We start from the raw sequence: 14,741 nt of genomic DNA on the forward strand, positions 1-14,741 counted from the left end.
GGGATGGAGGTGCCCAGCAGGCTGCAGGGGTTTCCTTCTTGGAGAGTGACAGTGAGGGATGAAAGGATGCAAAGACAGTTGGTGCTTCACTCTGATTTTTGGCAAAGGTTTTCTTCCAGATGGCAGAGCCTGTCCTTCCAATGAAGATGCTGACATAAACCTCCATGGGAGGCTTCTGGGACGAAGGCTTGTAGCATCCAACATGTCAGCTGGTCAGGACAACCCTCAGGTCCTTCATCTTAATGCTCTGCAGTCTTCATCCACAGAGAAGCAAAGCAGTTCTTCAGGTAACACATTGCCTACCCAGCCTATCAGTACCTGCTATTGCTTTTCCTTCATTTATCCTACTGCAGTTCCTTCCTCCTCCTCCACCAACTCCTGGCATCCTTTTGAACTTCACCTCCCAAACCTGCTTATTGGCCTCCGACACACACCAGCCTCCAGTGCAGGTGTTCCCATGGCTGATGCTGGGTTTTACTTGCTCAATACAAGCAGCCAGTTTCTGGAGTGGTTTTTGTGCCTGGGAAACCTGCCTATGAGTTCTGCTCATGTAGTCTGCAGGGACAGCCAAAACCTCCCCTTACACAAACCCTGAAGGAACATCAGCAAAGCACCCAGCAAGAAAAGCCTCTGTGTCCATGCCCTGAGCTATTTCCCTATTTCTTTACAATGTGACACCATTCCAGGAAGCATCCCCAGCCAGGAGCAGAGGCCTGGAATGCCGGCGGTAACAGAGTACCCTGCTAATCCCTCATCCTTCTACACGGGTGGCTGAGCCTTCCTGGGAAAACTAAACTACACCCCATGAAATGCTATGGCCAAAGAGTATTTCCACAGGTGCTAGAACAAAGTCTTTGGTTTGGAAGTCCCACCACAGCTCTGGCATTGCGAGCCCAGAGCATTTATTTTCCAACTTCAAAATAGCCAACACTAATATTTTTGACCACCAGTTTCTCCTCGAGTTTAACGGCAGAGGAAGAAGAACCCTCAAAGCCTTCAGGATGCAGGACCAACTTAATGTTGCTTTCCAGATACAACCACAGGGCTGAATAGTTGCTGAAACCTGATGCAAGCCCATGAGCTGAGCAAGAGCAAGGCCAGGATGAGCTCATTGCGCAGCCCCATCTGAGCAAAGCTTTCCCTTCCCTGCTATAGTCCCACTGAGACATCCACAACCCTGGGCCGAAACTCCTCAACTGGCTGTGAAACAGCTGATTTCAGTATCAAGGCAGCACTGAGACATGACTAATACACTCATTGGGCTGGTTTCCAAGTGTAGAAGCAACTGGCCTGTGGTGAATCAGACACCTACAGCCTCACACACACGAGATGTGGGTAAACCACAGAGTTCGCAATGGGCTGGGGTAGCGTTTTAACACACAATAACACCGAATCAGTCTCGGAACTCTCTTCCCCCCACCCAAGAAATGCCAGAAATTCATGCCTGAACGAAAGATTCCTTTTGCAAGACATAAAACAAGAAAAAAAACCTTGCTTCCCTCTGAAGATGCCACAGGCTGATCCAAAATCACCACTGACAAGTAAATAGGTTGGGAAAACCTACTTCTGAGGGCTGGCAGGCTGACAAGCAGACTTAATGTGTGTTATCATTTCCCTTTTTTTATCTAATCTTCCCCAATGTGCCTGTTCACAAAGAGATAAGGAATAGCTGCCCCGAGCCCTCTTTGTGGCTCTGCCACCTCTGGATACCACCATCCCTGTTCTTGGAACTTCCCTACTACAGTGGATACCCCCCTTACACTTTATCGGGGGACCTCCAGCCTTTCTGCCCCCCCATTCCCTCTGCAAAGTCAATAGGACAAATGCTTCCCATTACATGGGTTTTGGAGGGGTGATCAAGGCAGAGACCACAAGGTGCCCAGCTGCTGCGATAGGGGAGCTTTGAGACCCCATCTGCCTGCATCACCTTTGCTCTTCTTCTACTAGAGCTCAGCCCTTGCAAATCCTTTTGGCCAAGCTGATCTCACCCATAAAACAGCCTCTTTTGGTTTGCTGAGGGCTTTCTCCCAACACGTGTGCACTGCACACACACAGCAGAAGCTCATAACTCCCAGGTTCTGCTCCAGAACCCAGCCACAAACCCAACTTTTCCTTTTCCCACCTCTTCCCTTTGCTTTGTGCAACTCATCCTGTTTAATCAGCAGCACAGCCTGGAGCACCCAAGCTGCAAATCAGCCCTGCAGCATCCCACAGGCTCACGGATGGGTCAGCCAGGGATGAAGTATCCTGAGATGGAGCTTGGTCAGCCTTGGGTCCCACCAGGACCTTGCACGTGGTGCTCAGCAGCAAGATGTCATTCTCACCCTTCTGCAATCAGTGGAGGCAGCACCGTGAAATGATCTAAACCTGCAGGAATGGCACTTTATTCCTGCCTTTGGGATTATTTCAGGCTTCCATGTCTCCTCCAAAGGGAGGGCACATAAGCAAACATGACTCCTAAAAATGCAGTTGATTTACACTATGTGGCAACACTAAAAGAGAAATTTGAGGAAATGGCTTGCAGGAGAGGTTTTGCTTCTTTCTTTACTTTGTGTTGGTGGAGAATAGCAGCTGATGGGCAAGAGATGAAAGCACCCCAAGCAGAGATTGCTTACCACATTCAGGGAGTTAATCTCATCAGAGAACTGCTTTACATCTGTTTAAACAGGGATGGAGAGGTTCACTGCAGCCAAACCATGCGCTGGTATAGACAGGCTGACCCCATCACCTGCACTGAGCCAAATTCTCCACCCTCCTTCTCTGGTTAGCAACAGAGTGGGAAGGAAAACAGAGGGAAGACCAATCAGCCCCAAGCCACCCATGGAGAGCATGAAGATGCTCAGAAAGAGCACCAATGCTGTTTCTGTTTTGCAGTTCAGCCTATCCACTTAATGACAAGTGCCACTACTGGAAAGTCTACAATGCACCCAGGGCATTTACAGAGATGCACACATCCTAAAAGCCAGGACAACCCAGAGTCCCAGCAGCAATCAGAGCTGCTGACACCCTCATCCTAAATCAACAAGCCAAGAGAGAAGAAATGCCTCTTCTGGCATTCACCCATGGAAAGGACTGGAAATGATGTGCAGAAAGCAGATGTTGTGCACATATGGTTCAAAGACACCTTTTTCCCTCTGCTGAAGCCAAATCAGTGAAATAACAGTTGAACACTTAAAGTGTGCTTGCACTAGCAAGTCCCAGGAAAGAGCAGCTTTTCCTAATCCAAGTCCCTGCTCACCCTGATGGATGCAGATCCTGCTTCACACATGGGGAAACTGAGACCGGAGGAACTTCACAAACACAAAGTCCCCAGCAACATCAGCTGGGGCTGCATCTCCCTGCTATGAACAGCACTGGCCACAGCACACAGTCAACACATCACCATCTCGTTTGGGGCAGAAATAGGGCACCCATGTCCATCAAGTGCTTGCTTGGGTCAGGGTCCTTCCCAAGCCTGCTGTAACATGGACATCACAGCCCCACCACAACTAACACTGCAGAGAAGTGGAAGGAGTCTGTTTGCATCACCCACACTGGTGATGCTCAGTGCTTTTAAGGGCATTAGGTATATGGTTTAGAGCTGCACTTCTAATCTGAAGAGAGGATGAAAAGCGCAGCCCGATGCTCAGCGACGGCAGCAGGCACAGCTCCATACCTGCAATAAACAGGGCCATGCTGAATGCCCTTAATTCCTCTCAAAGCTACCAAGCTGTTCAGACCAGCTGTATAATTGTAACCCTCCACCCTGCTCGCTGGGCAGGCAGTCTGTAATTCCCATTATCCAGCCTGCCAGGTTGGGCATGGCACACATCATAATATATTGATTTTCTCTGCTGCCAGGGGGACTTATGAAGGAAATTGCCAAGATGAGGGTTTCCTCTCAAAACACCCACGGAAAAATAGGGAGCTGAGTGGGAAGGTAATGGATGAGGCCATCAGCTGGGCAAATTAACTCCACTTTTCTCAGGGTGCTTCAAAAGCTTCCCATCTTCCCACCCCAAAGTTCAATCAGCGCTGTGATTCACATCACAGGGAACTAGGAACCTTCTTCAAAGGAATATATCATTGAAGGAAAGTCGGTAGGTTTTGGGGGTGAAGGGAAGAAATTAAGTCTTTCCCATGTTTTATCCCATGCTTGTGTGGTTCTATTCCCAGCATATGACTTTTAATCATTAGGCAGAGCAAAGACTGATCCGGGTTGGGATACAGTACTTGCTACCTGGCTCAGAGGGAGGAAGCTTGGAAAGAAAAGTCTTTCTTGAAGACTTTCATAGTAATTCCCCTGACTGGTACCAGGGGATTTGGATGCTCCTTTAAGGACCCACCTTGGCAGGTGCCTCCAAACTAGGGGAAGCAAAGTAAGGCAGCTATAGGGGTGAGATCCTCTTCAAAGTCTCTTCCAAGAAACCCAATGGTAAAGGCATTTGGCTGAGAAAAGAGATTAGTAAATGCCCAGCCTTGCTAAGGAAAAATGAGGGAATGGGTTGCACAAGGACTCAATTCAATTACATTAAAATTCAATTAATAGTGCTATTTAAAATAGCTTTAAACATTCAATACATTTACTTTCAAACTCATTTCAAGCAAGCAATTTAAGGTGACACCAACCTCTGGTCATGCTTTAATATTAAACAGCTTATGTTAGCCTAGGTAAGCGGGACATGTGCCTGCCAAAGGTTTAGGGAAAGCCGCTGATGAAAAGACAACCAGAACAGACTGAAGCACAAACACAGCTTTTGGGGGAGAGTCTGGCTCATAAGGACAAAGAAAACATCTTCATTTCAGTTAATCCACCCAGTCCATTGACTTCAACAAGCCAATGAACAAATCAGGAGTACAATGGGGAAATGCCTGTTTTACAATCTGCAAGTAAAACTGCAACCTGAGAGACCAAGATTGCTCATTATGGTGACCACAAGTGTAATTCATTATGTACAATTAATGGATCAACTGGTTTTAAATGTAAAATATGCTTTGAGATGTTTGTCTATCCCACATACCCAGCATATTCCGAGTTTATGAACACATCAAATAACATTGAAATAGTCATTTTCTGCACTTGAAACTTGTTGCCATCTCCGCATAACTTGAGTCAGAAATACAAAAAGAAAATAAGTCATGTAAACCCCAAATTCACCGTTTCCCACCAGAATAAAAACACACAGAATGAATCACCCAGCCCAACAGCTGCCTAAAGAAATGTCCCCAGATACACCGGGCTCCTTGCTCAGAGAAGGAAGTATCTCATTACACCAAGCAGAAGCAGCTTTTTACAACCCAATAGGAAAACATCCTCTCTCTTACAGAATGACAGAAAATAAGAAATTCTACCCCCAAAAGAATAGCTGCTTAAATCAAGATTCCCTCCTTGCTGATTTTGGTTGAGGCCACCACCATGGATGTAGGTCATTCACATTCGCATCCCAAACTGCTTCACACATTGCCCAGGAAACCCGCAGCAGCCATCAGGAGTAAGATTTTCCCCCAGATCCCTTCTTCCAATCCTGAAGCAGGGAGAGCTGTATCCCAATAAAGGTACACATGGAAATATATGAAGGAATGACAGAATGAATCCCAGCTTTGCTAGCTCTGTCTATGTGCCACCATCGGTCAACACGGACCCTCAGAAGGACCAGCAAGGATAGGCTGTCTGGACAGATTTGAGTCCTGCTCCTGCAGAGGTTTGTGCTTCAAGACCCTGATTTCAGGTCAGGACCAGGGCCTGGCATGTATTCAACACAAAACACATGGTGGATATGATGCACCCCTCATGCACAGGAGTCAGGGCTCTGCCCTAATGTGCTCTTTTCCCTTTTGGCATTTGAACCCCTCAAGGTCCAACCTGAGGCTCTCACCACCACATTTGCCGTTTCATGGGACTCCCCCATCCTCCTGCTTTCCACTTCCCCTGGAAGTGGAGATGCCCCAAATCATGGTCAGAGAGATGATACTGGGCCCCTCCAGAAGCACTGTGTCCTGCAGGCAGGGTGGGAATGGGGACAGATAAGTCCTAGAAAAAAACATCAGCACATCTCTGGCTAAAATAACCATTTTAGCCAGACTGCAAAACGCATGCGTGCCTTTTCCTTCCTCAGCAGCTTTTGCTTTCCCCTGCTGGGATTTAATTGTTGTGCCAAGATCTGCCTGGCCTTGGGGAGGATGGGGGCAAAGAAACAGCGCTGCACAATGAGACTGTAATTAATCACTCCCCAACTTCCAGCCATCCCCTGAGTGGGCTCAGTTTAAGCATCCCCAGAGACAGAAAAGTCAGCTCTGGGAGTACTTCCCAGTGTGGTACCCAACCATGGGGCTCCCAAGCACAGATTTGGTTAAAGCCCCATGCCCTACGGTCATGCAAACACAGGGAATCTCTGCCTTTGCACAGAGATTGCTGCCTGTGAGAGACGAAGACAGGAGAACCATTAAAGACATTATTGTTCATTTTCTCATTTTCTGTAGTTAAATGTAAAGCAAGGAGCTGAGAAAGCCAGCATATGCTTCCCCATCCTCCAGAGAAACATGCACACCCACCCCCTGCACTAGATGGGCTCGGAGTGCAGGCTGATGGTTTGGGCTCTCCATTAATTAACTAATGTTCATTTCAACTCAATTACTATTAGGAGTTTAGGGACAGTGCCTGACAAACAATCTCTTGTGCAACACAAGAATGCAATCCCCTGCATACCCACAACCATTGCAAAACCTCATGGGGATAGGCAGGCGGGGCAGCACCAGTGGGGAGCAGGACTGCAGCAAAGCAGCCCTGGAAATGCTGCTGCTACTTCCCAGAAGCCAATCTCAAAGGCAAAGGGGACATTAAAGGGCTGAAAGCAGCAGCAGCCTGATCCACTGCCTGTGCACTGCAGACCTGAAGGAAACCCTCCATGGACCAACGACGATACACAGGCTGCTGGAGACAGCACAAAACCCAGAAATATAAAGAAATACATCCACCAATATCAAACCTGCTCTGTAACGGCAAGAGAGGCCTCCGGGAAGGTTATATTATAATACAAAGAGGCCCTAAGGAATGAGATATCCATTGAGATACCCAAAGGCACGAGGAGGGAGGCAGCTCCCTCCCATCGGCTCTGGTGCGCATCCCAGGCTCTCCCTCGAGCTGTGCTCAAACCCTCACACAAAGAGAGTGTTGCTGCCTTTGAAAGACATGAAGTCTGAAAGGTAAAAGAAGTCTTGAAATGATCTGAGAAAGCTGAAGCAGCTCCTGCTCACAAAGCAGCGAGGTCAGAGCCAGGAGTAATTGGAGCTAAAACCTTCTGCTTGGAGAGGAAGGGAAAGGACAATTCGCTTTTGCTTTTGGAGACGAGATTACATTTACCATTCAGTGGTCCTTTCTCCAAAATCCGGAGCAGAAGGAGGCCGAGATACACAAAAAGGACAAAAGGAATTAGGCAGTAAATCACATCAGGCATTTGGCTAAGACTTGCAGAAGTTAAATGCTAAGAAATCCCATATCTTTGTATGAGAATGAAGTGAATATTAATATATAACCGCCTCACTTACCTAAGGGGAGGCCACCACCACCAACCCCCATAACACATGGAATGCTATTACTGATCTAAAAGCTATCAAGAAGCTACAATATACTGAATTCCAAGGGGACCACCCTGTATCACTGCCTGCCGAGACCCCCTGCACACCATCACAGCACTGGGATCTGGAGGGAGGTCTCTCCCCACACAGCTATCACCCCCACAGGCTGGATGTGGGAGGATGAGAGAGAAGACATCCTCAGACACAGGGGTTTTATAGTTTGAAGCAAGATAGAGAAAGGAAAAGGGAAATGAAAGGTGCATGCCAGGCTGTCTGAGGGCTGGAGCCCCGAGCTGCCTATACTTCACATCAGATGTGAAAGCAGCAGCAGCCTAAGGGGGGTTTGGAAAAAGACACATTCCTGCTATTATATAAACAGATAAAGTGCTGAATAGGGACTGGCTTGCCAACTGCAACCATTAACTTCTCCCAGCTTGGAGATTTCTGGCTCCAGTGAGAGTACAGGCAGGATTTCCCCCTCCTTTTGGGAGAAAGCAGCTGCCCACCACCCTTGACCAGCAGCATCCAGCCCAACAGGTCTAGAGGAAGGAAACCAAGGTCTGACCTATCAGTTTCATCTCCAATCCTTCCAGATGCTTTACCTCCTGGATCCCGAGCTATGGGAGCCATCGCTCCCTGGGCACGCAGCACTCCGAGCCAGCAGCACTTCCAGAAAGGCTGATCCAGGGACACTTGGAAAGCTGGCCATGGAGGGGTGTCCTCCAGGATGTGCTCCCTGGGTGCAAGTGGATATATGAACATGGATCTTCCCCATGTCAGGCTCTCTCATTGTCATCCCTGCAGCAAGCAGAGCCTGCCTGGGTGTGCTGCGTGCGTTGCATTAATGCATCCGCTAGCAACACTCATTCCTTATGCGAGTGATTCCCCAATCCCAGAGGGAACATCCCTGCTCGAAGAGAAAACCCACTCTGCTCCATGCCAGCGGCAGGGTGAGCATCACCGCCGCACAGGGAGCTCAATCCTGGGGTAGAACCCACACTGCTGAGCATGTATTGCCTCTGCCCTCTCTCTCTGCATCTCAGCATTCCCCAAAGACACATTTGCCTTAGAAGAAGTCACAGCAGCCACCTTCCAGGGGGTTAATTCAAACCAGGCTGCTGGGATGGCAAGCAGACAAGGGATGCATCCACCTGCAAATCCCATGGGGAAAAGAGCAGAAGGAGCCAGGATGGGGAGCAAGCAGAGAAAGGAGGCTGCAAGGGCAGGGTTAGGAAGCACGCCTCCAGCAGCCTATGGGTTAAAAGTAACTGTGGGGAGTGCTGGTGGTTTTGTCAGCAGCCCAAACCAGAGGAAGTGAGTGCTAATCCCAAAGCTGCCCTGCCTTTCTCAGAAGCTGCATTACCCAACTTCCACCCTGCAGGTGCCCTGGCCCCCAGGACCCACAGAAACCAAGCCTGATGCTGCAAACCTCCACCTCTGACGAGCTGAGAAACCCCATCTTCATCTCCTCTGATGCATTGGCTGCTCTTAGCACTCAGGAAGAGGGACCAGGCGCTTGCTCTGGTGCCATAGGACAGTCTCCACGGGGATGATGCCCCACGGCTGGAGTGCACGGGGCCAGGAGCAAGCACAGAGAGGCACCGTCCACCTACGAAGCACCCACAGGGTGCAGCTAAGCTGCATCATCTCAATCAGACCACATCGCTCCCCAAGGTCTGCTCTAGATGTCCATAAGCACATGCAATCACACGGCCAAGGGGGAATGTTTAAGCAGTTTTGGCATCAGCAGGGCTGGTGCAAAGCCAGGGGCCAGCATCCTTCAGGGAGGAAGTCTGAATCTGAGACAAGGCGGCACCAAAACCATCCCCTTCACCCTGATGAGCTGCCAGAGGCACTGCAATCATCACTAACTCGCCTGGCAACATACTCACCTCCGTGGGGATCTACTATGCAACAGCATCTCTGTGGTTTAAGTGTTGTTTGGGGGCAGGAGGGTTGGAATTAGATGATCTTTAAGGTCCCTTCCAACCCAAACCGTTCTATGATTCTATGAAATAAATAAGCCTGAGAGCATTCCTAACCCACAGTGAAAGCACACACTGTGTAACACACAGACCAGGCTGATACTGGGCCATGAAATGCTTCTGAGCACACAAAGTTAGCCCAAGGGGGCAAACTGCACCTCATGGGTGTCTGCTTTTCCAGCCCACGGAGGAGTAACACTGACCAGCTTGATCTGAACCAGGGTCAACCTTCCCCTCCCCATCCCAGCATCTCTGAGCTGAGTTCCCAGGAAGGTTTGGAACCATTGCATTGCTCTCCATGAGAGCTCCAGAAGCAGTGCTTACCCTCCCCGGCAAGGCTGCCGGCCTCTGGATGTCCCAGTGCTCCCTCAGTGTCTTGCTGCCTCCACAGCCCTGCTCCAAACTCTCCCCAACAGCTCCTGCCTCCCTGGAAAGTGCAAAATCCCAAGCACTGGGGGAACTGGGGGGAAAAAGATAGGAACACGTGTGATAAATCACAGGGACAACTGGGATAAGTAGCCCTAATTCTGCATCAGCTGCCATTTAATGAACTTAATATTAATTAAGCAGGACTGGCCCCAAGAATTGCTTTTTACCCCTCTGCTCTGATGCAGCAGGAAAAGGCCGCCAGAGCCCAAAGTGACCTCTCTCCGTGTTAGCCATCTTCCAATCTATTTATTTCACTATTCCCTCCTGGCCAAACACCTTCTTATTATGAAGATATTCATCATTTCATTAATAAAGCATCTCTGTGCCACACAGTCCCCATGGCACCAGGCAGCTGCTCACAAGGCAGCATTTAATTCCCAACCCAGCAGGGTGGATGTCGGGACATGTCACAACTTGCCTCCCACAACCATTGGCTGCAAAACCCAGGGATCAGCCTTAAATCAGGCAGGGGGATGCCAGCACCCACAGAAGGGTTATATTTGGGGGACAGACCACAGCGATCACAGGCTCATGGCAAAGAAGTGCTGCCCACACTGCAAGCACAGGGTCTGCACTGCTCAGTGGGCATCAGAGCACATTTGCCTGCAGCCCCATTCCTGCAAACTGGAGTTCTGGTGTTGTTTTTCCCCATCGGGGACCCTGACACCTCTTCCCCTGCCCTTCATCCTCTTCACCACCCAGGCAAGGGTGGTGCGAGCACAGAACCCACTTTACAAGTCGTGCAGCTTTGCCGCACCTTGGACCTTGCCATTTGGCTTCTGGCCACCCTCAGTGCCCGGAGGGTTTATTACAACACTCTGCCCTCTTTTTCCCTGTTTTCTTGGTGTTTTAACTCCTGGATCTGCTGCACACCTCCTGCCCCATGCAGGTGATGCCCAGAGCCAGTGAATGCCTCTTCCTTCTCCTCCTTCTCCTCCTTTCCTCTCCCACCAGCCGAGCTCTGCAGCAACAGCCCAGCAAAAAGCCTCCACGTCAAGCCATAACCAATGGCAAATTCTTGAAGTGAAACGTAATGTGCTGGGAAGCGCTTCACCATTTCACTTGGGAAAATGATCCGTTTGGCAGCAGCGAGGAGGAAAACATGCTTTGTTTTACAAATCCTCTCCCCAGCAGGAGAGACACTCCCAGAATTTAATAATCTGACAGCGCTTGGCTGCTTTAACCACTGAAACTCAAGAGTGCATAAGAAGAAAGTGATGCGCTACATGATAGTAAAGCCTGTGCTATTCTGCAACTGGTGGTATCAGGCACAACAACTCAGAGCTGCAGCTTTCCCACCCATGATAGCTGGTTTGGATGGGGGTGCAGGGGATGGGAGTGGGTTCCCAGGTTTCTCCCAAGTGCTGGACACAACTAATTCAGTTTTCACCCTCTCATAGGGTGAGGCCCTGCAGCAGAAAGCAGAGGAGATGCTGACAGGTAAACCCAGAAAGCTGCTTTATAGCAGAGAAACTGGATTCAAAGTTATTCAGCACAAGAACGACTTCCATGAAAGACGACCGGCTCCACGCAGGTACCCAGGGAGGCACTTCTTGCAATCCCAAGCTCCAGCCTCAATAAAATGTGAAGTGTTTCAGTGTATTTCTGCTTATCCTCCAATGTGTTTCATTGCCAAAAGCGTCCTACGTGCAGCATTGACAGCTCATAGGAAAACCCACCCCGTACAAAGAAGGCAGCAAATGGCACTTTTTGGGGAGGGGAACTCACTTTTGCAGCGTGGGGTTTGGCCTCCAGGCTGTTGACACCAGAGCAGAAGGAAAGAACAACCAGTATCTCCAGCTAAAGAACCTGTCATTAAATCAGACTGACTGTGCCAAAGTAGCACATACCCTTTGAGTGGCCGCTGCCAGCTCCGGCATGCAGGAATAACATGAGTGTTATTCTGAGGGCAGGCAATGGGATCGGATTGCCTCCGCACCGGAGACCGCTTGTGACCTCTCCGAGGAGCAGCCTCGAAGCAAAGGAGTCTGTCTGCTGCTCACATCCTTCATCTCTTTAAACCCAAACAAGTTCACTTTGTACCTTAGTGCTTGTGTAGTTGTTTCCAGCCTCTAAGCATTCTTGGAAAGACTGATTAATCCTCACAAGAGCCTGTAGAGCAAACAGCATTGCTTCCATTTCAGTGGGGTGAAGGATGGATACCCACCCTGGATGTTGGTGGAAGGGCTGGAAGGGCAGGACATGCCCTTCTCCAGCAGAACATGCCCATGTTCCAGCATGTTTTCTGCCCTGCCCTTTGGCTGATGATCAAACACAGCTTCTGGCAGGTGGGACAAGCCCCCCGAACCTTGTTTTGCAGTGGGTGAGTAGGGCAGGATGCTAATGTCAAGGAGAGCTGAAAAGCTGGTCAGCCAACATGATCCTCTTGCTTGAAAGGAAGGATGGAGCACCTCCAAACACAGGGATGCTGTCACCTACCCACTCGCTAGCACACTGGAATGGCTTCAGAGCCTGGGGAAGTCAGGGGAAAGACTCCCCATGACCTAAATTTGTGGGATTTTCAGGAAATAAGAAAATCTAAATGCAACTGAGAGCTTGGCACCAGGTTTGCCAAAATCCTGAAGTTTTGCAGCAGCAGCATCACACGTTACATTAGCAAGTACATGGACCAACACCACAGCCCCTCTGCAGTAGACACCGTATAATGGCTCACAGGAAAAGGTCTCTGCCCCACCAGGCTCACCCATTGATCCCTCTCTGCATGGGGAAGCTCATCCTTCCCCCCCAGATCCTCACTTTTTAGGCTGGAGCTCAGACTCCCAGAGCCTTGCAGCCCCAGCTCCTTGGGAGCAAACCTTTTAAGGCACCAATGCACCTCTAAACCAGCACCTCCCAAAAGCCAGCCTATGGAAAACCACGGCAACCAGGATTTGATCAGTGGGGCATCCCACATTCGCTACCTGAAGGCAGGGAATAATACCATCTCATTAAAAATGTGCTTCGAGTCTATTATTGTATCTAGGACAAAGTGTTCCCTATTTTGGCACTCTATTTTATCAGAGCAAGCTCTTCAGAAACACTCACAAAGACTTATTTGACTGGAACAGGCTCCTCGCTTCCCCCAGCATTGTAAAATCCATTCCTAGAGGTTATTTTTGCCCCTCAGTCAGATGATGGGACGTCCCCATAGTCAGATTTGTCATTAGGGCAGCCGCTGTGACATGTCCCTCACGCTCTGCATGGCCAACCCACAGGAGGAAGAGGATGGTCCAGAGCATCGTTGATAAAAACCAGTCTCTGAAGCCAGAAAGAACTTAGGAGCAGCTCATGGTACTTCGCAGGATTCATTTTTGGGGGTGTGTTTGATATAAACACCTTCTAAAATTAGCCCCTGCCTTCCTGCCAGCTCCAATGGGCAGCTATGCAGTGAAAGAGCTTTGGCATGGCTGAGAGGTGCAACATTTGGGCACAGATCCACTGCCCAACTCACAGCTGCTTCTGCCCCATGGGGTTTTCATGGCCATGTGCCCATGTGGCTGCACAGATCCCAACGGAGAGGTCATTGTCCCAAAGAGTTGTACCCCCAGTTCCCGTTAAAGGGGGCACATTCATCTCGGACAAAGCACGTTATCAAGGTTGAGAGGGGTTTCTATAAAGGGACACAACCACTTATAAAACTGTTTGGATTTCTCAGCTGGGCTGCTCCAATGACAGTCCTAAATCATGTAAACTGACTGGTCAGAGGGACCCTGGCTGATGTTGGGTGAGGTTAACGGGTCAGGGACATGTCTAAGGCAACACATCCACTTGCTAAAAACTTAACAGAACTAAAAAGTGAGGCAGAATAAATGCAAAAAGCAAAACCCAAACCCAAAACCCAAGAAAAAAAACATCAGACTCTGGACCAGCCACATTCTCCCATGGGCAGACAGATCTACAGGACAAAAACACAGCTCCTGATGCCCGGCAAAGATCTGAGCAGCCTTTCCTCAGGTGGTAGAACTGGTTACACAAAGAGCTGGTGCCTTGCAGGCTCCTTGGGAGAAAAACCCAGCTTGAGGACGGGTCTGTTTTCAGTTTACATGGAAAACTTGCTGCTTTTCAAAGCCTTGTGTACCCCAGAGCCTCAGAAATACCCAGCACAGTGGTGTTTTTATCACCATCTATCAGTAGAAGAGATTAAACAGTGATTTGCTGGGCACAGAGCAGCGCTCCTCTCTATTTGCTCACAGCAGCTTCCCGTAGCGTTGCTCCTCAGCTAATGCCCAGCTCAAACAGACGTTCAAGGGGAAAGGTCTTGGGCTCCGTGCAATGAATTCCGTGCTCCCACACAGCATCTCACGCACTCATTTCTCCAAGCTCCAGCCAACACCAGCAAAACTCCACCAAGCAAGATAAAAGCCAAGCTGCCAACTCTTAGTATTTCTAAGCCAGAGAAAAGGGATGATCCTCAGAAGCTGCTGGCTCCAATTGCCTCAGCACTTCTACAGAGCTGCTTTCAACACCAAACTTTCCCAAAGTTGAGTGGGAACCTCTATGAGTGGGCTGCAAACCCCAGAATGATCAGCACACGCAATGAAGGGAAGGAGGAAAATGCACCCAGCAGGGTTCCTCACCGCAGACAATGCAAAGCACCTCCCCGGGGTTATTTTCCCATCTCCAGCATCCATGACCACCCTGCAGCTCCAAATGACACCACTAAAGTTCGACCCGCCAAAACCGGAGCGTGCCCCCTCTTTGCTATGAGGCTTTAAAACCCAGGATGTGCTCTTAGACTGCATTGTGCTCTTAAACTGGCTTTTCTCCCCACCG

The 14,741-nt window shown here is 49.5% G+C and overlaps 1 protein-coding gene across 1 annotated transcript in view; it reads right to left on the minus strand.

The window, feature by feature from the left end:
* Positions 1–14,741, minus strand: part of LRRC75A (leucine rich repeat containing 75A) — a 66,552-nt gene that overhangs the window by 50,687 nt on the left and 1,124 nt on the right. The gene's annotated exons all lie outside the window — the stretch shown is intronic.

The sequence above is a fragment of the Strigops habroptila genome, assembly GCF_004027225.2.
Source record: "Strigops habroptila isolate Jane chromosome 13 unlocalized genomic scaffold, bStrHab1.2.pri S16, whole genome shotgun sequence".
Taxonomy (NCBI): domain Eukaryota; kingdom Metazoa; phylum Chordata; class Aves; order Psittaciformes; family Psittacidae; genus Strigops; species Strigops habroptila.